This window comes from Lagenorhynchus albirostris, chromosome 11 (assembly GCF_949774975.1).
Source record: "Lagenorhynchus albirostris chromosome 11, mLagAlb1.1, whole genome shotgun sequence".
Classification (NCBI taxonomy): Eukaryota; Metazoa; Chordata; class Mammalia; order Artiodactyla; family Delphinidae; genus Lagenorhynchus; species Lagenorhynchus albirostris.
In genome coordinates this window covers 76,147,608-76,174,078 of record NC_083105.1, presented here as the reverse complement: position 1 = coordinate 76,174,078, position 26,471 = coordinate 76,147,608, and the positions used below count along the sequence as shown (strand labels likewise).

The window sequence follows — 26,471 nt, the reverse complement described above, 5'->3', positions numbered from 1 at the left end:
ATTTGAGCAACATGGATGGACCTAGAGATTATCATACTAACTGAAGTCAGACAGAGAAAGACAAATATCATATTATGTCACATATATATTATATACATATATAATATATATAAAGCTGAATCACTTAGCTGTACATCTGAAACTAACACATTATAAATCAACTATATTTCAATATTTTTTTAAAAAAATAAAACGAAGAAAGAAAAAAACCTACAACAAAGAATGGTGTACCCAAAATGGCTCTCATTCAAATTTGATGCAGAAGTCAAAAACGTTACAGATAAGCTAAAGCTAAAAGAATTCAGTACCACCAAACCAGCTTTACAAGAAATGTTACAGGAAATTCTACAGGTGAAAAAGAAAAGGTCACAACTAGAAACAAGAAAACAATGAAATGAAAAAGCTCACTGGTAAAACCAAACATACAAGAAAGGTAGGAAATCACCCACACACTAAACTAGTAGGGAGGTTAAAGACAAAAGTCGTAAAAACACCAATATCCACAATAAGAAGTTAAGGGATACACAAAAAATTAGATGTAAAATATATCAAAAACAGTAATCATGAGGGACAGAAAGTACAAAGCAGGATATTTTAAATGCATGTGAAGCAATAGAAATTAAGTAAACAATCCCATTAGCTGTTGCAACAGAAAAAATAAAATACCTAGGAATAAACCTACCTAAGGACGCAACAGGCCTGTACTCAGGAAGCTATAAGACACTGAAGAAAGAAATCAAAGATGACAAAAACAAATGGAGAGATATACCATGTTCTTGGATTGGAAGAATCAATATCATGAAAATGACTATACTACCCAAAGCAATCTACAGATTCAATGCAATCCCTATTAAATTATCAATGGCATTTTTTACAGAAGTAGAACAAAAAATCTTAAAATTTGTATGGAGACACAAAGGACCCCAAATAGCCAAAGCAATCTTGAGGGGAAAAAATGGAGTTAGAGGAATCAGACTCCCTGACTGCAGACTATACTACAAAGCTACAGTAATCAAGACAGTATGGTACTGGCACAAAAACAGAAACACAGATCAATGGAACAAGATAGAAAGCCCAGAGATAAACCCATGCACCTATGGTCAACTAATCTATGACAAAGGAGGCAAGGATATACAACTGAGAAAAGACAGCCTCTTCAATAAGCAGTGCTGGAAAAATTAGACAGCTACATGTAAAAAAATGAAATTAAAACACTCCCAGGCTTCCCTGGTGGCACAGTGGTTGACAGTCTGCCTGCCGATGTGGGGGACGTGGGTTCGTGCCCCAGGCCGGGAGGATCCCATATGCCACAGAGCGGCTGGGCCCGTGGGCCATGGCCGCTGAGCCTGCACGTCTGGAGCCTATGCTCCACAGCGGGAGGGGCCACAGCAGTGGGAGGCCCATGTACCGCAAAACAAACAAACAAACAAACAAACACTCCCTAACACCATACACAAAAATAAACTCAAAATGGATTAAAGACCTAAATGTAAGACCAGACACTATAAAACCCTTAGAGGAAAACATAGGAAGAACACTCTTTGATATAAATCACAGCAACATCTTTTTTGACCCACCTCCTAGAGAAATGGAAATAAAAACAAAAATAAACAAATGGGACCTAATGAAACTTAAAAGCTTTTGCACAGCAAAGGAAACTATAAACAAGACGTAAAGACAACCCTCAGAATGGGAGAAAATATTTGCAAATGAATCAACAAAGGATTAATCTCCAAAATATATAAACAGCTCATGCAGCTCAATATTAAAAAACCAAACAACCCAATCAAAACATGGGCAGAAGATCTAAATAGACACTACTCCAAAGAAGACATATAGATGGCCAAGATGCATGTGAAAAGCTGCTCAACATCACTAATTATTAGAGAAATTCGAATCAAACCTACAATCAGGTATCACCTCATCCAGTCAGAACGGCCATCATCAAAAAAATCTATGGGTTTCCCTGGTGGCGCAGTGGTTGAGAGTCTGCCTGCCAATGCAGGGGACACTGGTTCGTGCCCCAGTCCAGGTAGATCCCACATGCCGCAGAGCGGCTGGGCCCATGGGCCATGGCCGCTGAGCCTGCGCATCTGGAGCCTGTGCTCCGCAACAGGAGAGGCCACAACAGTGAGAGGCCCACGTACTGCAAAAAAAAAAAAGAAAAAAAAAATCTACAAGCAACAAATGGTGGAGAGGGTGTGAAGAAAAGGGAACCCTCCTGCACTATTGGTGGGAAAGTAAATTGATACAGCCACTATGAAGAACAGTATGGAGGTTCCTTAAAAAACTAAAAATAGAATTACCATATGACACAGCAATCCCAAACTACTGGGCATGTACCCAGAGAAAACCATAAATCAAAAAGACACATGCACCTCAAAATTCATTGCAGCGCTATTTACAATAGCCAGGTCATGAAAGCAACCTAAATGCCCATCAACAGACAAATGGGTAAAGAAGATGTGGTACATATAATACAATGGAATATTACTCAGACATAAAAAGGAACGAAATTGGGTCATTTGTAGAGATTTGGATGGGCCTAGAGACTGTCACACAGAGTGAAGTAAGTCAGAAAGAGAAAAACAAATATCATATATTAACACATATATGTGGAATCTAGAAAAATGGTACAGATGAACCAGTTTGCAAGGCAGAAGTAGAGACACAGATGTAGAGAATAAACGTATGGACACCAAGGGAATAAGTGGTGGGGGTGATGGGATGAATTGGGAGATTGGGATTGACATATATACACTAATATGTATAAAATAGGTAACTAATAAAAACTTGCTGTATAAAATAAATAAATAAATAAAATACGTATATGCAAAAATAAATAAAATGAATTTGAAATTAAGAGATCAGCAACTTAAAACAATCTCCTTTATATATAGACTGCTATATGAAAACCTCATGGTAACATCAAATCAAATATCTATAATAAACATACACACAAAAAGAAAATGGATTCTAAACATAACACTGAATACAGTGATCAAATCACAAGACAAGAACACAAAAGAAAAATGACCAACAAAGACAAATCCAAAACAATTAACAAAATGGCAATAAGAACATACATATCGATAATTGCCTTAAATGTAAATGGACTAAATGCTCCAACCAAATGACACAGACTGGCTGAACTGACACAAAAGCAAGACCCATATATTTGCTGCCTACAAGAAACTCACTTCAGATCTAGAAACACATACAGACTAAAAGTGAGGAGATGGCAAAAGATATTCCACACAAATGGAAATTAAAAGAAAGCCAGAGTAGCAGTACTTGTATCAGACAAAGTAAAGTAAAGATTGTTACAAGAGACAAAGAAGGACACTACAAAATGATCAAGGATTCAATCCAAGAAGATATTAAAATTGTAAATATATATGCACCCAACACAGGAACACTTCAATATGTAAGAAAAATGTTAACAGACATAAAAGAAGAAATTGACAGTAACACAGTAATAGTAGCGGAGTTTAACAGCCCACTTACATCAATGGACAAATCATCCAGACAGACAAATCAATAAGGAAACAAGCCTTAAATGACATATTAGACCAAATGGACTTAATTGATATTTATAGACTATTACCTCTGAAAGCAGCAAAATATACATTCTTTTCAAGTGCACATGGAACATTCTCCAGTATAGATCATATGCTAGGCCACAAAACAAGCCATGGTGAATTTAAATTGAAATAATGTGAAGCATCTTTTCTGACCATTATAGTGTAAGACTAGAAATCAGTTACAAGAAAAGAAATGCAAAAAACACAAACACTTGGACGATAAACATTATGCTACTAAACAACCAATGGATTGCTAAAGAAATCAAAGATGAAATCAAAAAATACCTAGAGACAAATGACAACAAAAACATGACAATCCAAAACACATGGGATGTAGCAAAAGCAATTCTAAGAGGAAAGTTAACAGCAATACAGTCTTACCTCAGGAAGCAAGAAAAATCTCAAATAAACAACCTAAACTTACACCTAAAGCAACTAGAGAAAAAAAAAAAAACATAGTAGAAGGAAAGAGATCATAAAGCTCAGAGCAGAAATAAATGAAGTAGAGGTTTAAAAAAAATAGAAAAGATCAATGAAACTAAGAGCTGGTTCTCTGAAAAGATAAACAAAATCAATAAACCTTCAGCCAGACTCATCAAGAAAAAAAAAATGGGAGAGTGTCCAAATCATTAAAATCAGAAATGAAACAGGAGAAGTTACAACCAACACCACAGAAATACAAAAAGTCATAAGAGACTACTATTAGCAACTATAACAATAAAATGGACAACCTAGAAGAAATGGACAAATTCTTAGAAATGTACAATCTCCCAAGACTGAAGCAGGAAGAAATAGAAAATATGAGCAGACCAATTACCAGTACTGAAATTGAATCAGTAATTAAAATACTCCCAACAGGGGCTTCCCTGGTGGCGCAGTGGTTGAGAGTCTGCCTGCTGATGCAGGGGACACAGGTTCGTACCCCGGTCCAGGAAGATCCCACATGCCGCGGAGCGGCTGGGCCCGTGAGCCATGGCCGCTGAGTCTGCGTGTCTGGAGCCTGTGCTCCGCAATGGGAGAGGCTTCAACAGTGAGAGGCCCGTGTACCACAAAAAAAAAAAAAAAAAATACTCCCAACAAACAATAGTCCAGGACCAGATGAATTCTACCAAACATTTAGAAAAGACTTATGACCTATCTTTCTCAAACAATTCCCAAAAAATGCAGAGAAAGGAATACTTGAGAACTCACTCAATAAGGCCACCATCACACTAATGCAAAAACCAGACAAAGATATCACAAAAGAAGAAATTTACAGATTAATATCACTGATGAACATTGATGCAAAAATCCTCAGCCAAATATTCGCAAACCAACTCCAACAATACATTAAAAGGATTATACACCATTATCAATGGGATTTATCCCAGAGATGCAAGGATTTTACAATGTCCACAAATCAATCAATGTGATACACCCTATTAACAAACTGAATAAAAACCATATGATCATCTCAATAGACACAGAAAAAGGTTTTCATAAAATTGAATATCAATTTATGATTAAAAAAACTCTTCAGAATGTGGGAATAGAAACAACACATGTCAACATAATAAAGCCCATATATGAAAAACCCACAGCTAACATCATACTCAATGGTGAAAAGCTGAAAGCATTCCCTCTAAGATCAGGAACAAGACAAGAAAACTTTTATTCACCTCATTTACTCAACATAGTTGTGGAAGTCCTAGCCACAGCAATCAGACAAGAAAAACAAATAAAATGAATCCAAATTGGAAAGGAAGAAATAAACCTGTCACTGTTTGCAGATGACATGATACTATACATAGAAAATACTAAAGATGCCACCAGAAAACTAATACAGTTCATCAATAAATTCAGTAAAGTTGCAGGATACAAAATTAATATACAGAAATCTGTTGCATTTCTGTATACTAACAACAAAATATCAGAAAGAGAAATTAAGGAAACAATCCCATTTACCATTGCATCAAAAAGAATAAAATACCTAGGAAAAACCTATCTAAGGAGGCAAATGACCTGTACTCCAAAACCTATAAGATGCTGATGAAATAAACTGAAGACAACAAAACAAATGGACAGATAAACCATGTTCTTGGATTGGAAGCATCAATATTGTTAAAATGACCATACTACCCAAGGCAATCTACAGACTCAATGCAATCCCTAACAAAATACCAGTGGCATTTTTCACAGAATTAGAACAAAAAAATTTAAGATTTGTATGGAAACAGAAAGGACTCTGAGGAGTCAAAACAATCTTGAGAAAACAAAATGGAGCTGGAGGAATCAGGCTCCCTGACTTCAGACTATACTACAAAGCTGTAGTAATCAAAACAGTATGGTACTGATGCAAAGTCAGAAATATAGATCAATGGAACAGGATAGAAAGCTCAGAAATAAACCCACAAACCTATGGTCAATTAATCAGTGATGAAGGAGGCAAGAATGTACAATGGAGAAAAGACAGTCTCTTTGATAAATGGTGCTGCGAAAATTCAACACCTACATGTAAAAGAAATAAATTAGAAGATTTTCTAACATCATATACAAAAATAAATTCAAAATGGATTAAAGAACTAAATGTAAGACCAGATACTATAAAACTCCAAGAGGAAAACAGGCAGAACACTTTTTGACATAAATGGTAGCAATATTTTTTAAAAACCATCTCCTAGAGTAATGGAAACAAAGCAAAATGAACAAATCGAACCTAATTAAATTTAAAAGCTTTTGCACAGCAAAGGAAAACATAAACAAAATGAAAAGAACGTATGGAATGGGAGAAAATATTTGCAAACAATGCTACGGACAAGGGAGTACTTTCTAAAATATACAAACAGTTCATACAGCTCAATATTTTTTTTAAAAAAGGAACAATCAAGAAAAGGGCAGAAACCCTTAATAGACATTTCTCCAAAGTAGACATACAGATGGCCAACAGCTACATGAAAAGATGCTCAACATTGCTAATTATTAGAGAAATGCACATCAAAACCACAATGAGGTATTACCTCTCACTGGTCAGAATGGCCATCAAAAAATCTACAAATAATAAATCCTGGAGAGGGTGTGGAGAAAAGGGAACTCTTCTGCACTGTTGATGGGAATGTAAATTAGTACAGCCAGTATGGAGTACAATATGAAAGTTCCCCAAAAAACTAAAAATAGAGTTACCACATGATCCAGCACTCCCACTCCTGAGCATATATCAGGAAAAGACGAAAACTCTAATTCAAAAAGATACATGCACCCAAATGTTCATAGCAGCACTACCTATTGATACAATAGCCTAGACAAGGAAGCAACTTAAATGCCTGTCAACAACTGAATGGATAAAGAAGATGTGGTATATATATACAGTGGAATATTACTCAGCCATAAGAATGTATGAAATATTGCCATTTGCAGCAACATGGATGGACTAAGAGACTATCATACTAAGTGAAGTAACTCAAAGACAAATATTATATGATATCACTTATATGTGGAATAAAAAAATATGATACAAATGAACTTACTTTAAAAACAGAAATAGAGTCTCAGACATAGAAAGCAAACTTAAGGGCACCAAAGGGGAAGGGGGGGAGATAAATTAGGAGTTTGGGATTAACACATACACACTACTATATATAAAACAGATAAACAACAAGGACCTAGTGTACAGCACAGGGAACTATACCTAATTTCTTATAATAACCTATCACGGAAAATAATCTGAAAAAGAATATATATATATATATATATATATATGTATAACTGAATCACTTTGCTGTATACCTGAAACTAACAAAACATTGTAAATCAACTGTACTTCAATTTTTAAAAAATAGTATAAAACTCTTAAAAAAAACAAGAACTTAGAGAAGAGTAACGGAATATGGCTAGTGGTCAGAAGCATACACCTAAGAATTAAATATGTATAGAGCAGGATCTCCATACATACCTTGCCGCCCCACCCCCACCACCCCAGATGTGCAACTTAGGCCAAATTACTTGAACATTCTCTGAACTTCAATCTCTTCACCTGTAAAATAGGACATAATATTACCTGTTTTACATAACTGTTGTAAGGATTGAGCAAATTAGCATATATTAAGTGCTCTATACATTGTCTCACATAGATTTAGATTTGGACACTGATGTAAATGTCCAAAGCTTTCAAGTTTCTTGGACTCATTAGTACAGCTTATATTTGAATAGCTTTACTGTCTAATAAATAGAAATATTACCCAGGGATTATTCAATGATATTTTGTATCTTCAGAGTTTCAGGAAATTATCTGATAATTCCCTCAGAATGTTTGGAGTATTATTCTTTACAGAATAAACTTGACAAAATGTCTAACAACTTAAAAAAGAAGGCCTGATAGTTAATGACCCTGGCTGAAGAGGCATTAACATTAACGGTTGTCACAAGTTTGAAAGTATTAAGGTATTGTATGTCAGGCAGTGAACATTGGCCATTGAGGCAAGGCAGCTTTTAAATATACCTCATTTTATCACTGGCAATAAGTGCTTACCCATTTTCAGCCTGTGTTGTCATCTACTTGGATATCTGTTTTATCACATGTCTGACACAAAAGACCTCTCTAAATAAACATCAGCCCATTGATCTTATTGGTCAGATGCAAGAATGTGCTTTGATTCTGAAACTTTGTTGTTAAACACTACCTCCTATTTGTCAAATCCTATTAGGTCCACATGTCTGATTATGTGTGTTCCGGTGGAGGAGCTGTGGGGTAAAATCTGTAGAACATGAGTATGCATTTCCAAATCTACACTCTTGTGACCATTATTTTATTCTATATCTCCTCCAGGTATATGCCTGGACTACAATGTATGGTCTTTAACATTCCCTTTTGTAACTGCAACTTTGCATTTCATGTTTGTATCACTTCCCAAATTGATTGTAATTATCCCAAAGTATTAGAATACAAAGACCCTTCTCTCCTATATTGCTTCTGTGCCACACGGCAATATACTGATAATAAACTGAGATAAGACTAACAGTTATTAACTCCTTTTTTGTGACAGGCATGGTGCTGGGTATTTTATAGCCTTTACTTCATTTACTTCCCCAATAATCTTATAAATTTGGTTTTTAAGTCATTTCCATTTTACTGATTAGGAAATGAGATTCCAAAAGTTGAAATAAGTTACCAAAAATACCATTACAAAAAGGGATAAAAATGGGATTTAAAGACATCTGACTCAATTCCATTTTCTTGCTGGTATACTTTGCTGCCCCAAATTCTCATTAATCTTTAAATGCAACTTACTCATGGGAATGAAAGTATTTAGAAAGGTGCAGCCAGACGTTTATACTTCACTCAGCTTATTTAAAGAGGAATGGGGGAAATAACCAAAACAAGCTATTAAAATCTCCTTGAGAAGATAGCTTATCAATAACTTCAGCTCTAGAAAATGATTCCCAGGAAAAAAGGAATCACAGGTGTACTCAAGTGTTTGCAAATAAGAATGCTCACATGAAGCAGATGAACAGTAACTTATTGAAATAAATTTTGGAAAATAAGAGATAAATTAAATAAATATAGTATACCCAAATAATGGACTACAGCAGAGACATGGAAGGTTATATTTGCAAAAACTAATGACATCTTCATGATATAATATTACTAGAAAAGTGCAGAAGATAAATTGTATAGAATATATAGTATGATCCCATTATACAATGTGTGTGAACTTACACACACACACAAAAACACGCACAGAGGGACAACGAGAGTATAAATGTGATGTTATACATGAGAGTATGTGGCTGAACCACACTGGCTCCATTTTGTCAGCTCCTTCTTAAGCTCCCAGGCCTACTCCCTTCCCTTCCATCCACTGCACTTTATGGAGCTGCCTACTTTGTTTTTTTTTGTTTTTTTTTTTAAGAAAGCAATAATTCTAATATTTTATTTGCAGACTACTTTTCTAAGCATTATCAGTGACATATAACACATTTCATAAGGTTTTAAAATAGATCTAAATATATTTGCCTTTATCATAACAATTCACTTTTCAACAAATGAGATGGACTATATAAAGAATTTTAACGTACATCATCTTTTTTTTTTTTTAACATTCTGTTTATTTTTTTTTAACATCTTTATTGGAGTATAATTGCTTTACAATGGTATGTTAGTTTCAGCTTCACAACAAAATGAATCAGTTATATATATACATATATTCCCATATCTCTTCCCGCTTGCGTCTCCCTCCCTCCCACCCTCCCTATCCCACCCCTCCAGGCGGTCACAAAGCACCGAGCTGATCTCCCTGTGCTATGCGGCTGCTTCCCACTAGCTAACTACCTTACTTTTGGTAGTGTATATATGTCCATGCCTCTTTATCGCTTTGTCACCGTTTACCCTTCCCCCTCCCCATAGCCTCAAGTCCATTCTCTAGTAAGTCTGTGTCTTTATTCCTGTTTCACCCCTAGGTTTTTCATGACATTTTTTTTTTAAATTCCATATATATGTGTTAGCATACGGTATTTGTCTCTCTCTTTCTGACTTACTTCACTCTGTATGACAGACTCTAGGTCTATCCACCTCATTACAAATAGCTCAATTTCGTCTCTTTTTATGGCTGAGTAATATTCCATTGTATATATGTGCCACATCTTCTTTATCCATTCATCCGATGATGGACACTTAGGTTGTTTCCATCTCTGGGCTATTGTAAATAGAGCTGCAATGAACATTTTGGTACATAACTCTTTTTGAATTATGGTTTTCTCAGGGTATATGCCCAGTAGTGGGATTGCTGGGTCATATGGTAGTTCTATTTGTAGCTTTTTAAGGAACCTCCATACTGTTCTCCACAGTGGCTGTATCAATTTACATTCCCACCAACAGTGTAAGAGGGTTCCCTTTTCTCCACACTTTGTCCAGCATTTATTGTTTCTAGATTTTTTGATGATGGCCATTCTGACTGGTGTGAGATGATATCTCATTGTAGTTTTGATTTGCATTTCTCTAATGATTAGTGATGTTGAGCATTCTTTCATGTGTTTGTTGGCACTCTGTATATCTTCTTTGGAGAAATGTCTATTTAGGTCTTCTGCCCATTTTTGGATTGGGTTGTTTGTTTTTTTGTTATTAAGCTGCATGAGCTGCTTGTAAATTTTGGAGATTAATCCTTTGTCCGTTGCTTCATTTGCAAATATTTTCTCCCATTCTGAGGGTTGTCTTTTGGTCTTCTTTATGGTTTCCTTTGCTGTGCAAAAGCTTTTAAGTTTCATTAGGTCCCATTTGTTTACTTTTGTTTTTATTTCCATTTCTCTAGGAGGTGGGTCAAAAAGGACCTTGCTGTGATTTATGTCATAGAGTGTTCTGCCTATGTTTTCCTCTAAGAGTTTGATAGTTTCTGGCCTTACATTTAGGTCTTTAATCCATTTTGAGCTTATTTTTGTGTATGGTGTTAGGGAGTGATCTAATCTCATACTTTTACATGTAGCTGTCCAGTTTTCCCAGCACCACTTATTGAATAGGCTGTCCTTTCTCCACTGTACATTTCTGCCTCCTTTGTCAAAGATAAGGTGACCATATGTGCGTGGGTTTATCTCTGGGCTTTCTATCCTGTTCCATTGATCTATCTTTCTGGCCTACTTTGTTTTTTGGCCTCAAAGTTCCTTCTCATTTTGGAGGATATTATTCAATACCTCTGCCTCCCAACAATTGGCAAGCCAGCCAGAAGACAGAAAATGAAACAGGCATGGGTAAAGGAAATGTGTTGTGGGAAAGCCCATTGTCAGTGGTGGAAATCCCAGGATGGCCAGCTTCCTCCACATGGGGAGATCTAGCCAAGTTTGGAATGCTTCAGGCAGGCACGTGAGTTTGGGGACACCCCGAAAACACCAAAAGGGTTGCTGGACATTCTAACTGAAACAACAGGAAAAAGAAACTAAGGTGGGAAAATAGGTATGCTATGGCCTCTGCATTGGGCCCTGAGACTGATACAGAAAACGAGCTCCAACTCAGGTAGGAACTAGAAAAATCTAAAGAGGCCCTGGCATTAGAATAAGATCTACAAGTGGCTTGTTCCTCTAGTTAGGATCTACTAGCCAAAAAGTTACTACAACAAGAACACCTGGAGGTCAAGCTAAAATGACTAAAGTGGCTAAAATGCAAAGGCGGCACCTGTATTCACCAACAAAGTGAATACCATCATCTCACGGGAAGACTGGAATCCCAAATGGTAGGATCCAAGGTGTAATGATTCCTCTGAGTAGGAAGATATAATTGTTGAAGAGAAAGATGACCCAAGGACTCATCCACTCATTCAAACAAAGACTCAGGCAACCCATGAAGAAATATTTACCGCAGGTATGAAGGATTGCTTCTTACAGTCTTGCTCCTGGAGCTTGGTATAGCACCTTAATATCAGTTCTGGCACCTATGGTCAGTAAAGCAATAGCTCTGGTAGTTGCAATTATAGCAGATCTCAGTGAAACAGAAAGAGTCCACCACGAAGGAAACAGAAAGGCAAACAAAAATAAAGAAATAAAGGTGAAACAAAGAAAGGATGGAGAAAACACAGAAAGGACCAACCCAGTTGACATGCAAACAGCTTTGGCAGGATATAGGAGTAGCAAGGACTCCAAAGGAAGACATTGATAAGCAACCTAATTAAGTCCTGTTATCTTTGTGGAAAGCCCTAACAAGACAGTTCACTCCTCTGCCTACTGAACATAAACATGTGGCAATGGGTCCCAGTGTCCCATCACTAGAAGTAGAACGCCAGGATGGATCCCCTACATGCAGAGAACTAGGGGTTGGGACAACGTTGCCCTCTACTTTGTGTTGTAGGAGGTGACTGGAAGCCCCAAGTGGAACTGATGATTTATTGGACCTGCACGAACAGTCTTAGCACTGGTAGATACCACAGCTGAGTATACCTTACTGCATGACAACCCTTTTAAATTTGGGGGAGAATACGGGCTATAGATAGATAAGGGGGCCAAACTATTCGAGTAAGACAAACCAGCTTATATCTCCAAATTGGCTGTTTGTCCCCTGCCTGTCCCTCATATACATTGACCACATACCAGAATATATACTAGGCGTTGATGTTTCACAAGACCTAGATTTGACCACCACTACTGGAGAGTTCTGCCTTCGCATCAGAGTGGTGAAACCCATGTTGGTGGGCCATGTGAAGTGAACCCTTGTCCATTTACCCTGCCAGATTGTTAATGTCAAAGAGTATTGGCTGCCTGGGGGCTATGAAGAAATTACTACTACACTTAAAGAACTAGAAAATGTGGGAGTCATTAGATCCATGCACAGCCCCTAAAATAGTCCATTGCAGCCCGTAAAATGGCCTAAAGGGACAGTTGACTAAAGAGAATTAAATAAGGTGGTTCCTCCCATCCATGTGGAGGTCTCCAATATTGCTACTATTTTAGAACATCTTTCCTCTGCGCTGAAAACTTTCTATTGTGTGACTGACCTCTGTAACCCCTTTTACAGCATTCTTTTGTGTGCTAGCTCTCAAGATCAATTTGCCTTCAACTGGGATGGGAGGCAATGGACCTTTCAGGTCTTGCCTCAAGGTTATTTACAGTCCTGCCATTTGTCATAGTTTGGTTGCTCAGGACCTAGAAATCTGGTGAAAGCCCCACCCTGAGCTGGAATTATTTCATTAGATTGATGACACTATGTTGACCTCTGATGCCTTGTCACTCCTGCCCCGAACTGCTGCCTCTTTACAGACACATTTACAGAACTGAGGATAGGAAGTAATAAACACTGACAAGATCCAGGGACCTGGGCAGTCAGTAAAGTTTTGGGGAGTTATCTGGTCAGGTAAGACAAAAGTTACCCCAGCCTCGGTTATCGATAAAATCCAAGCCTTGGCCAGACCAGTCAGTCAAGGAATTACAATCCTTTCTGGGGTCACTAGATTATTGTCATCCTTTCATACCGCATTCGGCACAAATAATACGGCCCCTATAGTACTCTCTGGTTAGAAAGGGACAAAAATGGGACGAGGACATCCACCTTCAGGAAGCTTTTGAAAAGGCTGAAATTGTAGTAAAACAGGTTCAGGCTCTGGGAGTACTTATGTGGGACGCTGCCTGTGAATTAGATGTTGACTCACACCTGAAAGGTTCTGGCTAGGGCCTGTGGCAAAGGCAGGAAAGGAATTGCATCCCACTAGGATTTTATTCTCAGTTGTAGAAGGGACAGCAGGTGAGGTACAGCCCTACTGAAAAACAGCTCCTTGTAGTCTACCTGGCCCTGCAGCAAAAACAGAAGGCCTCACCATGGACTTACCAGTGTCTGTTCAAACTTCCCTCCCAGTAAGTGAATGGGTTAAGAACATGCTCCTTAAACCAAAAAGTGCCTGTGCCCACGTAAGCACACTGCAAAACTGGCACCCATACCTTCAACAAGATAATGTGTACAATTCAAGCCTGCTGTCTGAGAAATTACATGCTCTCCTTGGGCCAGGGTCTTATGTGAATCTAGACATGGCCCCTCAGATACCACCCATCGCTCCCCTCTCAGCCAAGTCAAAGACGGAATCGGGACCATTCCTCCTGAGACATGGTTCACCAATGGCAGCAGTCAAGGCAATACCCCCACCTGGCCCACTTCAGCAGTTCGCCTGGATTTCAATGTCATTTGGTTTGAAAAAGGCACTAAGCACAGCAGTCAGCGGGCTAAACTGGGGGCAGTATAGCTTGAGATCACTCATCAATCTACGCCCCTCTATACAGCCACAGACAAGTGGGCTGTGTGAAAAGGACTGACCATGTGGATGCCACAATGTCATCAGGAAAGCTGGACTATCTTGGGATGGCATCTGTGGGGAGCTGACCTACAGAGGGACATCTGGGATGTGTGCACACAACCCAGTACTGCCATCAAGGTAAGGCACGTCTCTGGGCATTCTCCAACTACACTGCCTGGGAACCACAAAGCAGACACCCTAGCCAAGGAGGAAGCTGTCCTCCTGGAAGAGTTACAGACTCCCTCAGATGTGGCAAAGTGGCTTCACTGAAAACCAGGACAGACACTGAGGCCCCAACCACCTGGGAGATAGCCAAGAGGTTACACCTCTCCATCAAATACACTGACTGGCATGCAGTTGATAGGGACTGCCCCCACTGTAGCCTGTGGTGACGACCCCTGAGACATACTCCTGGTCACGTCGGACGAGCACTAGTTCAGTGACCAGGTGGTAAGTGGTCTATATCAGCCCCCTGCCCTTATCAGAAGGACACAAGTACACATTGACCTGTGTGGACACAGGTACCTGACTGATACAAGCCTTTCCCAGTAAAAGGGCAAATCAGACAGCCACTATCAGGGGCTTGACCAAGTTGGAAAGTATGTACTGGATCCCCATTCATACAGGCAGCAACCAAGGGACCCATATCACTGGTCATGATGTAAAAGAATGGGCTGAAGCCCAGGAGATTTTATGGACCTTCCATCTGCCATATAACCCAACAGCCACAGGGCTGGTAGAAAGAATGAACAGGTTACTGAAAGAGACATTGAAGAAGCTTTCTCCAGACGGGTCTTTAAGAAGTTGTTCTCCACCACTGTTAGAAGCCATGTGGCTGCTAAACACTGAACCCACAGCAGGCCACAGGTCTGCTTATGAGAGACTGACTGTGCCTGCTCTGCCAACTAGGGCCTGAAAGGTACAAGTGTTAGAAGGAGCACTGAGACCCATCTGATAGGATGTGGGTCTTATCCTAAGAGTGCCACAGAACCTCCTACCTGGGGAGACTATCTTAGATTGGAGACAAATGGTATACCCCTCCCAGGTGGCTTGGCATACTTATACCTTGGGGGTAAGGGCTAGGCCCTGGCATAGTATTTCCTCAATCTTTCTAAGTGAAGGCCCAGCCATAACCAAGGTGATCACACCCATAGAAATCAAATGGGGGACTGAAGTAGGGCTTCTTTTATGAGCCCCTACTGAAGCTCCCACATATAATATCTCCCTGCCCAGTTCCGATGTAAAGGCACAAAATGTCTGGTATTGTCCTATTGGAAAAGTGTCAAAGCCCAGGGTGATCCTGGCACATGGAGACCAAACTGCTACAGTGTTGTTTCTGAATGAAGATTTGTCTTTCTTGGTACCTTTAAAACACTTATCATCCTTAGCCTTTTCCTTCTAAGATTAGTGCCACCTACCTTCACTAGTGCATTCTTGTCCTGGGCTACCACCTATGTTGACATCCACAACCACTCTGACTTCTGGGTATGCAGATTGCTGCCAATGTCTAGCTCTGAAGTAATGCCAGGGGTATACTGTCTTTCAGCCTTACATCACGGGGACAATGGGTGGGGCCAGCATGTAAACTCCTGAGGTCTGGCTCTAGGGTATTCTCGGAAGAATGGTGGATAAGATCGTGCAGGCCTTATAGATGTCAGGGGTGGAGCGTGGAGCTGAACCATACTGGCTCCATCTTGGCAGCTCTATCTTAGGCCTGCAGTCCTTTCCAGGTGACTGAGCTTTAGCCTAGCTCACAAAGGAATGCGCCCAAGCCAGATGAGTTCCCTATCAACTTTTACCCTTGCCTTCATCTAAAATGAAAGCTGGAAGAGGGCCTTTTGCTGAGGTAGATGGTTAATGGTCATGAGACCCAGAAGTGGGGTGGGTGTCCCTGGTTCCGGTCTGTGTGGATGTGCTTCTTACTTGGTAGTCTGATTCTGTTTTTAACTTTGGTACCTTTAAATCCCCCATACCCCTTTTGGCAGTACAAAGCACAGCTGTGAATGCCTCTGGATCTTCTGTTCGCCTGATCTTTCCTATCTGTATGTAAGTTACCCACAATAAACTTTATAATTGCACTTTATGGAGTTGTCTGCTTCATTTTTCAGTCTCAAAGTTCTTTCTCAGTTCGCAGGATATTATTCAATATCTCCGCCTCCCAAGAGAAAGAAATGAACTGAATGCATATAGTTTGATGAAATAGTGGGTGATTTTTATTTTGTGCTTATATCTATTTGTAATTACTGATTGCTTAATTAATGTGACGAGCAGTGTTTTAACTCATGTAAATGTATTAGCTTATGTAACCCTCAAAACAAAATAAGAGGTAGGGGCTATTGTTATACCCACTCTACAAATGAAAAAATTGAGGAACAGAGAGATTAAGTAACTTTCCAAGTTTTCATAGCTAGCAAGTGTTAGAACTGGTCTACTTCCACACCCATGCTCCTCAAGGCTAAGCAAACTGGCTCAAATAAGCAAGTGTTATTATTATAAAACAGGCTAACAAATGAATAAAACCCCTTTGAGATGGATTGTTTTTCTTCTCTGCCTTGAGTAAAATCAAATAGGGAATTCAGGCTTCTGACTATTATGCCACAAACAGCATACCTAAAAGAGCACAGCTTTAGCATCCTCTCCTATGGGGCCCTGCTTTGTGAATTGCTTCTAGACTCACATTCTCCACATTACAAGGCTGTTTTAAACACTCCAAATGCTTAAAAAAAAATGCAGGGCATACCAAACTATTGATAGAACAACAACATGAGTAAAGCTTTTCTCTGCTAAGACATACCTGGGCAACTCCACCATTAAGACTTCAAAAGCACTGTCCAAACATGCCCCTAGGACAAATTTCTCTGAAACTCTGGGGTTAAGACAAACCCAAAAAAGCACTATTGGGTGAATACAATTCTGAACCACAGGACCTCAGGAACTGCAGAGCCAGAGAATAGGCTGTTATGGCCATGCCTGTCACATGCCTCATTAACAGGATAACAGGTATTCTAATTTCCCTGGCTTATAGTAACTTTATAATTCATCAGTATCACTTGAAAACCTATTTACAGGCTAATGTCGAACATTTTGTCTGACAAAAGAAGGGTAAAGTGTGTATAAGAGATAAACCCATGTGGACTGGAGTGGAGCCACCAATCGTGTTTGAACACTTTGATTCTCTTTCACCATAGATATTCGGAACAGCATCAGTATCTGTTTCAAACTGTATCACTTCCCACTGGACCAATCAGATTCTGTCTCTTGGAATTGAATTTGCTTTCCCCAGTGCTCAATTAATCACTAAATGAGTTGGAACTGTAACACATAAATTTGCAAAGTACATCCCACTAGTGGATGGAAAAACGAAAAATAATCTTCAAAGTAAAAGAAGAATAAAGATGTGGAAAGGACTACATGAAAAGAAGAAAAGAAAAAGTGTTTTGCAGGCTGCCAAAACCTTTCATGGATTATAAAAGATCACACAACTCCACTTATTATAGTAAAAAAGTAAAACCAGAGACCGAGCCGAACTTGACACTACCATTTCTAATAGTGACAACCTGACAGCAGCAGTAATTTTCCTTTGTACATGCTTTATCTTTTACAAAAGGCCTATAAACAGTGATGTGCAAGTATGTTTAAAAACAGATTTCCCCCCAAAATCTGAATGTATATGTGTGTTGTAGGTACATAATTTATTATAAATTTTACTGATATAAAGTATGTGTAGCTGAGCAATTTACAAATAATAAAATATATACAAATAATACTTTTATTATAAATTCTATAGAGCCAATTGATTCCCACAGAATGTCTTAAGCATAGACAACAATAAAACAATATATCAAACCCTGATTTGTAGTGTTTGCCACTTTCCATGATGTAAATATTCCCACCACAGTCAATTTCAAGCTGCCAAATGTGATGTCACTGAACATGGATTGAGATAAGATGAGCAGTAGCACATAATTGCATAATATTTTCAACTCACAGATTTAAGAAACAGAGCATAGATGATAGTAAAGAATCTAGATAATAATAAAATGTAGTTACTAAAATAATTAGGAAGTAATAATTTTTGAGTATGTCTTAACTTTGTCTTTGGTATAATTTAATTTTAGACTTACATAACTTAAATTTTTAAAAATCTCTGTATTTAACCACTAACACACAAATTCCTGTTTCAATCCCATTTAAGCCAGTTCCAGCATGCCATTGAAAAGGATACTCCTAGCACCTTACTGAGGCAGGTACTGTTAATCCAAACCAAGTAACTACAGTCAGAGTCATTAGCTCATCAAACAAGTAAATTAAAATGTTTAATGCATAGGGAAATGGTAAAAAAAAAAAGCCTGGTACAAAATTTCCAAAAGACAATTCATAAGCCCTGTGTAATATGAGGTGTCTGAGAAGTCAGCAGTGCCAGGACAGAGTAACAACATCTTGTCAGCAAGTTGAGAATGAATCACCAATGGCCCTATCTAAAGCAAAGAGAAATTTCTGACTACTACTCACATACTAGGTTCAGAGTTGATTTATTCATAGATTTGTTCATTCCAACAATATCTTTCTTTTAATTTAATGTATATAACCAGCACATGGAAAACTTTTTAAAAGTACAGATTCCTGGACCTTAGTCCCAGAGATTTTCATTCAGTAGATCTGGTGTGGGGCCTAGGGGTTTGTATTTTAACAGGCAAACCCCTCTCCCCATGACAGATGATTCATTCAGAGAATTACATCATCCAGCATTTACTGACTACTTATTCTATGCCAAATTCAGAATGTGTAGATACGAAAGAGACAAAACTTGTCCTCAAGGAGACTACAGAGACCAAGAATTATAACTATAATATTGGTACATACCAGCTGCTTTGAGAATACAGCAAAATCCAGCTTGGAAGAGGGGTCGGGGTCATGAGAGAAAATGATGTTTGACCTGAGCCTTGAAGAAGGAGAACAAGCTAATCAAGAAAAGGAGGAGAAGAGAGGAAGGGACGTTCAGGGCAGAGAACAGCATGTGTACAGCCACATAGGCAAAGAGAGTTTGGCCCAATAGGACAACAGCACATGCTTTGGGACTGTACCTCTTATTAGTGTTCTGTAGCCACATTTACCTGGCCCTAGTTTTCGCATATAGTAAGCACATATTTGTTAGACTATGTTCAGTCATAGAGTTCATGCAAGGAGTGGTGGGAGATTAGGCAAGACAGTTATGGCCAGGTCAGGAAGTGCTTTTTAGAATTCCTAGTACAAAGTTGGAATTACTTTTCCACTTTGTATTCTTCCTTCCACACTAGATTTTAAAATTAGTTTTATCACCATTACAGGATTATTGCTTTGAAAGGATTTACATGTGATACCTAACCTACAAAATCTAGAAATATAGACTGCCCTCCCTGCTTTTATACTTGATAAGCTAGTTTCTCAATCAGAGAAAATGACAAAAATCATCAAAACAGTGTGTGAGAAATAGTGCAACAAACCAAGTTTCCAGGGAAAACAGTTAATTACTGCATATTATTTTTCCCATTGGTTTTAACATTATTCTATGTTAATCTGTTTTCAGAATAAAACAGGAATGTTATAAATGTTACTTTATGTTTCTAAGGTTGTATCATTTCAGCTATAGACACTTTAATTAGGTAACCCAATAACTTAAAAATCTTAAATGTTAAAAAATTAACATAATTTTAAAAATGAATGCAATAAGAGCTAAATAATGAGTAGAAGCCTAGGTCAAAGAGTAGGAGCTTATCTCTAAATATAGCTAGAAAAGTGTACTTGTCACTCTAACAACCAACTTTGTAGCTACTACGGAAACTCCACATATACTGCCCTTTCTCTCATACCAGCAATGCCAGTCTGTCTTGTCTCCACTTGAGCCCCATCTCCTCTTTGCAGCATATTCCAAGTACTCTGTTCCACAATGATCTCCTCCCTACCTGTGCATGAACCTCATCTTTGGATTTAGTCCTATGTTATTGTGTGTTATATAATCTAATATTATATTTATCTCCCAACCAGATTTTACGTTTTCAGCGAACTTCTCTTGCATTTCTCATGGAGCATGGCATAGGGCTAAATATATAAGACACTCAAACACTTCCATAAGTGAATAGACGAAATGATTTCCATGAATTGTGTTTTGCTTAAAGCTTCAATTGCTGATTTTCTCACCTCCCTCAAAATGAAGATGCAAACATCATAAAACTTTTACAAAGTCTTAGACTGGACACAGTGAAAGGAGGTTATCAAAAGGGTTGTCAGCAAATCATAAGAAGTCTTCAATATGAAAAGGCAAGGTAATTCCTTGCTCTGCTTGCCCATAGTAAGGCTAAGGGGCTTACAGTTGCACCTTGTTGCTAAGTAAAATCCCCACAAACAACCAGGAAATACGCTTTTTATACATATCAAAGAAGAAAGAGAAAGAGGGAACAGGTATCTCAAGGCCATCTCTATCCTTGTATCCTTTAACCAATTTATTGAAGTTCAAAAGAGAAGGACTATTTACAGAATTCCATAGCTGAATCATATATAATGCATTTATTCAATAAATACTATTTCCAATATCATAATAATAACTAACATTTTTTAACACTTTCTTTTGTGTCATACATCGCATTAGTATTTTTCAGATATCATTTTATTAAACTCTGGTAACACCCTATATAACATAAATACCATAATTATCTTCATTTTAGACATTAGAAAGCTTAAACACTTGCTCCAAGGCAACACTAGTAAGTCACAAAGCCAGAATATATAACCAGGTCTCTTATGCCAAAGCCCAAAAGACACCACCATCTACCATTACAAGATCCAATTATCAACAGTATAAGTACTAAAAGTACTTGGGTTCTCTTTCAGAACTTATTTTTCTATTTGAACATTTAAAAATTAAAAACAATACATAAATCAGTGGTATTAAAAAAGGCTGAAACAAGGGGATCTCCAGGTTCTGAGGTAGCAAGCTGAAAGAAACTGGCTTAAAGCCAACTGACTTCAGGATTCCCAGTACTACACCCATAGCAAACAAGCATCAAAGGGAGGAAAAAAACAACAACAAAACAAGCAGTTAAATATGGACCTTATGGGCAGAAAGACCAGCTAAGGTATAATTTCTCCATCACCCCTAAAGAGCTTATGGGGAATTCAGATTTAATTTACATTTGCATTCATTCCATGTACAGGCCACATGCCATTCAGACTTGCAGGATGTTCAGCAGAGAATAAGAACTCTAGAGAATGCTGTTATTGTAGGACTTTAGGCTACGCATTATCTGTATACATTAATAACCTCCCTCTAGCACGCAAAGCTAGCTTCAGAGAAAAGAAAAAGGCATAGAAATTAAGGTCTAAAAAGAATTTTCCGTTCAGATTCACTTGTTCAATTGACAGAAATCTCAGGTAGCATTTAAAGCAGTGACCACAATAAGGCAACCACTAATGTTAGCAACCACTATCAGAATTACTGTTATGGTCTGAGGTCACTTAAGAGGAAGCAAGCAATCATGGGATATAGTTTCAGGGACAGCTATAAAGCTATCTATCACCTATCCCCTAATACCTCAGGGGAGGGGAGTGTTGGTGCTTGAGTCTCCACCAAAAAAATAATAATAAATCATTCCTTTGGCTTTTAAGCTTAGTCTTGTGACAATGCAAAATTAAACACCACTGGGTTGATAGCAGTTTATGCCTTGGGGCTTATTTACATCGAAGATTACCCATGTTTATTAGATTTCTTCAAGATTTTTTCCTTTTTTTGCTAAAAAAGGAAGGGGAGGATTTGAGGGCATTAAAAACAAGCGAAAAGTGGACAGATGAGAAGAGCTTTCCACTGAGCAAGATCAAAGTATGCAAACAAGGGAGTGGGCTCCAGTCAGTAGTATAATTTGCAAGTTCTCTCTCTCCTTCTGTTGCCATTACAAATTTAGTGTAGTCTGTCCATCTGTTTCTCAAAATCTTCTGCAATATAGCAATTATGCTGCTTTATTTACAAGGAAACTGACCCAAAGAACGTCACGCAAAGGAGTCTGAAACGTACAGCAGGGTGTAGGTTGTTACACACACTCAAATGTATCCACTTGCAGGCAAAATGTCTTGACTTCCCACACTTTAGGTAAGGCTGCAGCCGAAATCTCCACCTAGAAGGCCAAAGGCATAGAGCCCGGGGGGGGGGGGGGGGGGCGGGGGGGCGCGGGAAGCAAGCTGGATGGCTCCAGGAAGTGGGTGGGGAGGAAGCTGCCGGGTTTGGAGCCAACAGTGCAGACAGCAGGTTTGCACACGCCTACCAGAGGGAGTCCTGGGCCACTGCGCGCATTGCTCACAAGCGCTTTTGGCAATGCTGTCCCCTTCGATTCCTGCCATCACCCAACCCCACAGCTCGGGTGTGCGACGTGAAAAAGGGCTTGTAAAGTGGGCGGAGGCCAGGGGTTCCCGCCGCTGAGTCACAGCCCAGCCAACTTTTACAGCATTTCCCAGAAAGGAAATTAAGTCTCAGTCCCGTAGCCTACACTCGCTCCTAGTTGCGGCTCTCCGCTCTGTCACTCGACCCGGCGGTGACTCGAGACCCACAATTGGGCTATTTCCCACTCACTGCGCAACTTCACACCCGCGCAAAGCCTCGGGGTACCCTGAGCGCTTGCCAAGCGCTACCGACCGGGTAGATGGGAGGGTAGATGGGAGCCAGAAGGAGGAAGGGGGAGGGCTGCGTCCTCACCTGCAGGACACGGACACCTCCACTCGTGTGGCCGGGATGGCCGCGCTCAGCTGGTTTAAATCCCCGAGGCCGGCGGTGCTGGTGTAGCGGCTGTCCATCTTGGAGGTAGGCGCCGTGGGCTTGGCTGGCGCCCACATCCAGAGCTCCGGCCGACTGAGGGCTCCTAGCCCAGCTCCCGACAGTCGGGGTTGGAGGTTGAGGGTGGAGGCAGAGGAAGAAGGCGGAGGCAGCTCGCGGGAAGGGGGAGGGAGGGGAGAGGCGGACCTCAGTGCAAAGCCGCGAGGCAGCAGCAAGACAGGCCTGCACAAGCTGAAGCTGCCGGGGAAGTGGCGCACCGGGCTCTCAGCTTCCCCGCCCCCTCCTTGCAGGCAGCAGCCCCGGCTGAGGACACTCCGCGATCCTTTCCCGGCTCTGAGCGTCAGGCTCTACGGAGCCACCGGGCAGCCTGGCGGGATAGGTGGCCGCAGATCCAGAACCCAACCGTCTAGTAGAGCAAGCCCAGCCCGGTTTGGAGCGCGGTTAGGGTTTTGTCTCCGCCTCTTCACACCCACGACAGTTCCTAAATCCCGCATCATAAGCCCACCCCTTCCCATCCAGCGGTGATCCTCACCTCGCTCTCGAAGTCCACAGAGGTCCCCCGCACTACGCCATAGGACAGGCGAGCCGAGTCCCCGCTTCTGAACTGTCCGCCCGCGGCCGCTTAAGGATTGGGGAGGATGAGACGGACTTGGGGACGATCTCCAACCTTATGTATGCGGTGGTAAAGTAACAGATCAATATATGGAACAAGACGAGAGCAGGGTGGACCTAAGGTGGAGGGGGAAAAAACTATATGGGATTTAAGGGAGCCATCTGGTTTCCCTCTTCCTTGAGTTCTTCGGAACATAGGGGTCTAAAGGTGACAATCCTTCTACTTTCGGGGGTCTTCTGCGCCCCCTCGTTTCCAAATGCATGGAAGTTACGCTCTAAAACCTGAATCACAGCTACAAAACAGACCTCCCTCACTCCGACTCCCACCCGGCAAGACATGAATGAACCTGGACGGATGAAAGCAGAACTGAGCCGGAGTGAGCGCAGTGTTGGAAACTGGATTCTGGGGCCGCCAGACTTGTGCCAGGATGCAGAAGCTGCAAAAGCCCGCCGCTCCCCTCCATTACAGCGACCTTTATTACGGGCACCTTCCCTCCAGCGTCACCCCAGCGCCTGAGGGTCCCAGGACGCTCACCACCAGGGGGAGACAGAGATCAGGACGCGGAGTACCGCGAAGCAGGAGAAGGGGTACAGAAGGACGGAGGGTTATGGGTATCCACCTTCCTTTAAAGCGCCGAAGCACTGAGTTGCCCGCTGGCAAGACTAACTCAGGGAGGAACCGTTTTCGTGATTTGAGGACTTACCCTACGTTGGTTGTAACATTTTAATACAATTGGAGCCACCTGCTAGAGAATCTATAGAGTTGCAGGTGAGGATGTGTGGGTGCAGTCTGGAGGCTTTGCGCTGCCAAAAATCCTTCCCACGTTTCATTCTTGGTTTCCTTTCCTGATCTCCCCACCCACCACTTGTCACACTTTAGTCTAGAGTTTTCTGTTTCCCTTTGCCTATTGGAAAATGTCCTAAAACTCCAGACATTTCTGTTATGCTGTCCAAAATTAGCTTAGGGGAAGAGACCTAAGTATATTTTTTAAGCTAACCATACTTTTATTTTATAGAAGCCTACTGAAGAAATAAAAGTAAGATCTATTCTGTGTCTAGTAATCATGAAAATATGTGTTAGGTGAGCCGACGCGGATTGTGAAAGAATTCACAGAAATATTAGCAAGAGAAGAAAACAAAGTTTTTATTCACTTTCCAAGGGAGGAAAGGAGTCAGACTCATAGAGTAGAATCGGCACCGAAGGGTGGAGGTTTGAGCCTTTTACTGGGCTTCACAGGGCAAGGTGCAGGAAAAGGGGTGGGTTTATGTCTATTCTGGTCCACAGCAGTACCCAGGCCGGCTGTGTCTCTGTAGGATGTAGTTTTTCATAGAATAGACTTGCAGTCTTCAGTAATTTTACAGTTCTGGGGTATCTGAAAGAGACTTAATAGGGGCCCTTGACAGGTGTTAGATGGGTTTACAATATGTTCTTGTAAAATTCTTAAGAAAGGCACCTTTTAAAGACTTTAAAACATCTTTATTGGAGTATACTTGCTTTACAATGTGTTAGTTTCTGCTGTATTACAAAGTGAATCAGCTATTTGTATACATATATCCCCGTATCCCCTCCCTCTGTGCATCTCCCTCCCACCCTCCCTATCCCACTCCTCTAGGTGGACACACAGCACCGAGCTGATCTCTCTGTGTGATGCAGCTGCTTCCCACTAGCTATCTATTTTACATTTGGTAATGTATATATGTCAATGCCACTCTCCCACTTCGTCCCAGCTTACCCTTCCCCCTCCCCATTTCCTCAAGTGCATTCTCTATGTCTGTGTCTTTATTCCTGTCCTGTCCCTAGGTTCGTCAGAACAATTTTTTTTTTGATTCCATATATGTTAGCATACAGTATTTGTTTTTCTCTTTCTGACTTACTTCACTCTGTATGACAGACTCTAGGTCCATCCACCTCACTACAAATAACTCAGTTTTGTTTCCTTTTATGGCTGAGTAATATTCCATTGTATATATGTGCCACATCTTATGTATCCATTCATCTGTCGATGGACACTTAGGTTGCTTCCATGTCCTGGCTATTGTAAATAGTGCTGCAATGAACATTGTGGTACATAAATCTTTTTGAATTAGGGTTTTCTCAGGGTATATGCCCAGTAGTGGGATTGCTGGGTCATATGGTAGTTCTATTTTTAGTCTTTTAAGGAACCTCCATACTGTTCTCCATGGTGGCTGTACCAATTTACATTCCCAACAACAGTGCAAGAGGGTTCCCTTTTCTCCACACCCTCTCCAGCATTTACTGTTTGTAGGTTTTTTGATGATGGTCATTCTGACCAGTGTGAGGTGATACCTCATTGTAGTTTTGATTTGCATTTCTCCTAAAGACATTTAAAGGATTTCAAGGAATGTAGGGTTTATTCTATGAAAATTCTTAATGTTAACTAGTTATCATTGGATAATCATATTCAGATGAACATCTAACTCTAGAAGAGTTGTAAACTGCCGTTTTCCCTGTTAGATAAAAGAATTTCATCTTTGACTCTTCTTTGTGCATAAAGTAAGTTGCCCTGTCAGATTAGTTATTTGAAACCAGTGCAAAGTATTTATTGGACATTTCCATGAGGAAGTGACATTTTAGATAGGCCATAAGGGATGAATAGGAGTTTAAGTAATGATGGAATAAAGAAGATGTGTATATATATCGATTTTTTTTTTTTCAAGCTTCAAGGAGGAGAGGTGCATAGTAGGGTAGAATGGTTCAGGGAAGGCCATGTAATTGAATTATAG

At 40.0% G+C, this 26,471-nt stretch overlaps 1 protein-coding gene across 3 annotated transcripts in view; it reads right to left on the bottom strand.

Annotated features, from left to right (window-relative positions):
* CPNE8 (copine 8) overlaps positions 1 to 23,174 on the bottom strand; it is a 329,571-nt gene extending 306,397 nt beyond the window's left edge. For all 3 annotated transcript variants that reach the window (XM_060166571.1, XM_060166572.1, XM_060166573.1), the window contains exon 1: positions 23,037 to 23,174. The gene's annotated coding sequence lies outside the window, so the exon portion shown is untranslated. The remainder of the gene's footprint in view (positions 1 to 23,036) is intronic.
* Positions 23,175 to 26,471: the final 3,297 nt, after the last annotated feature.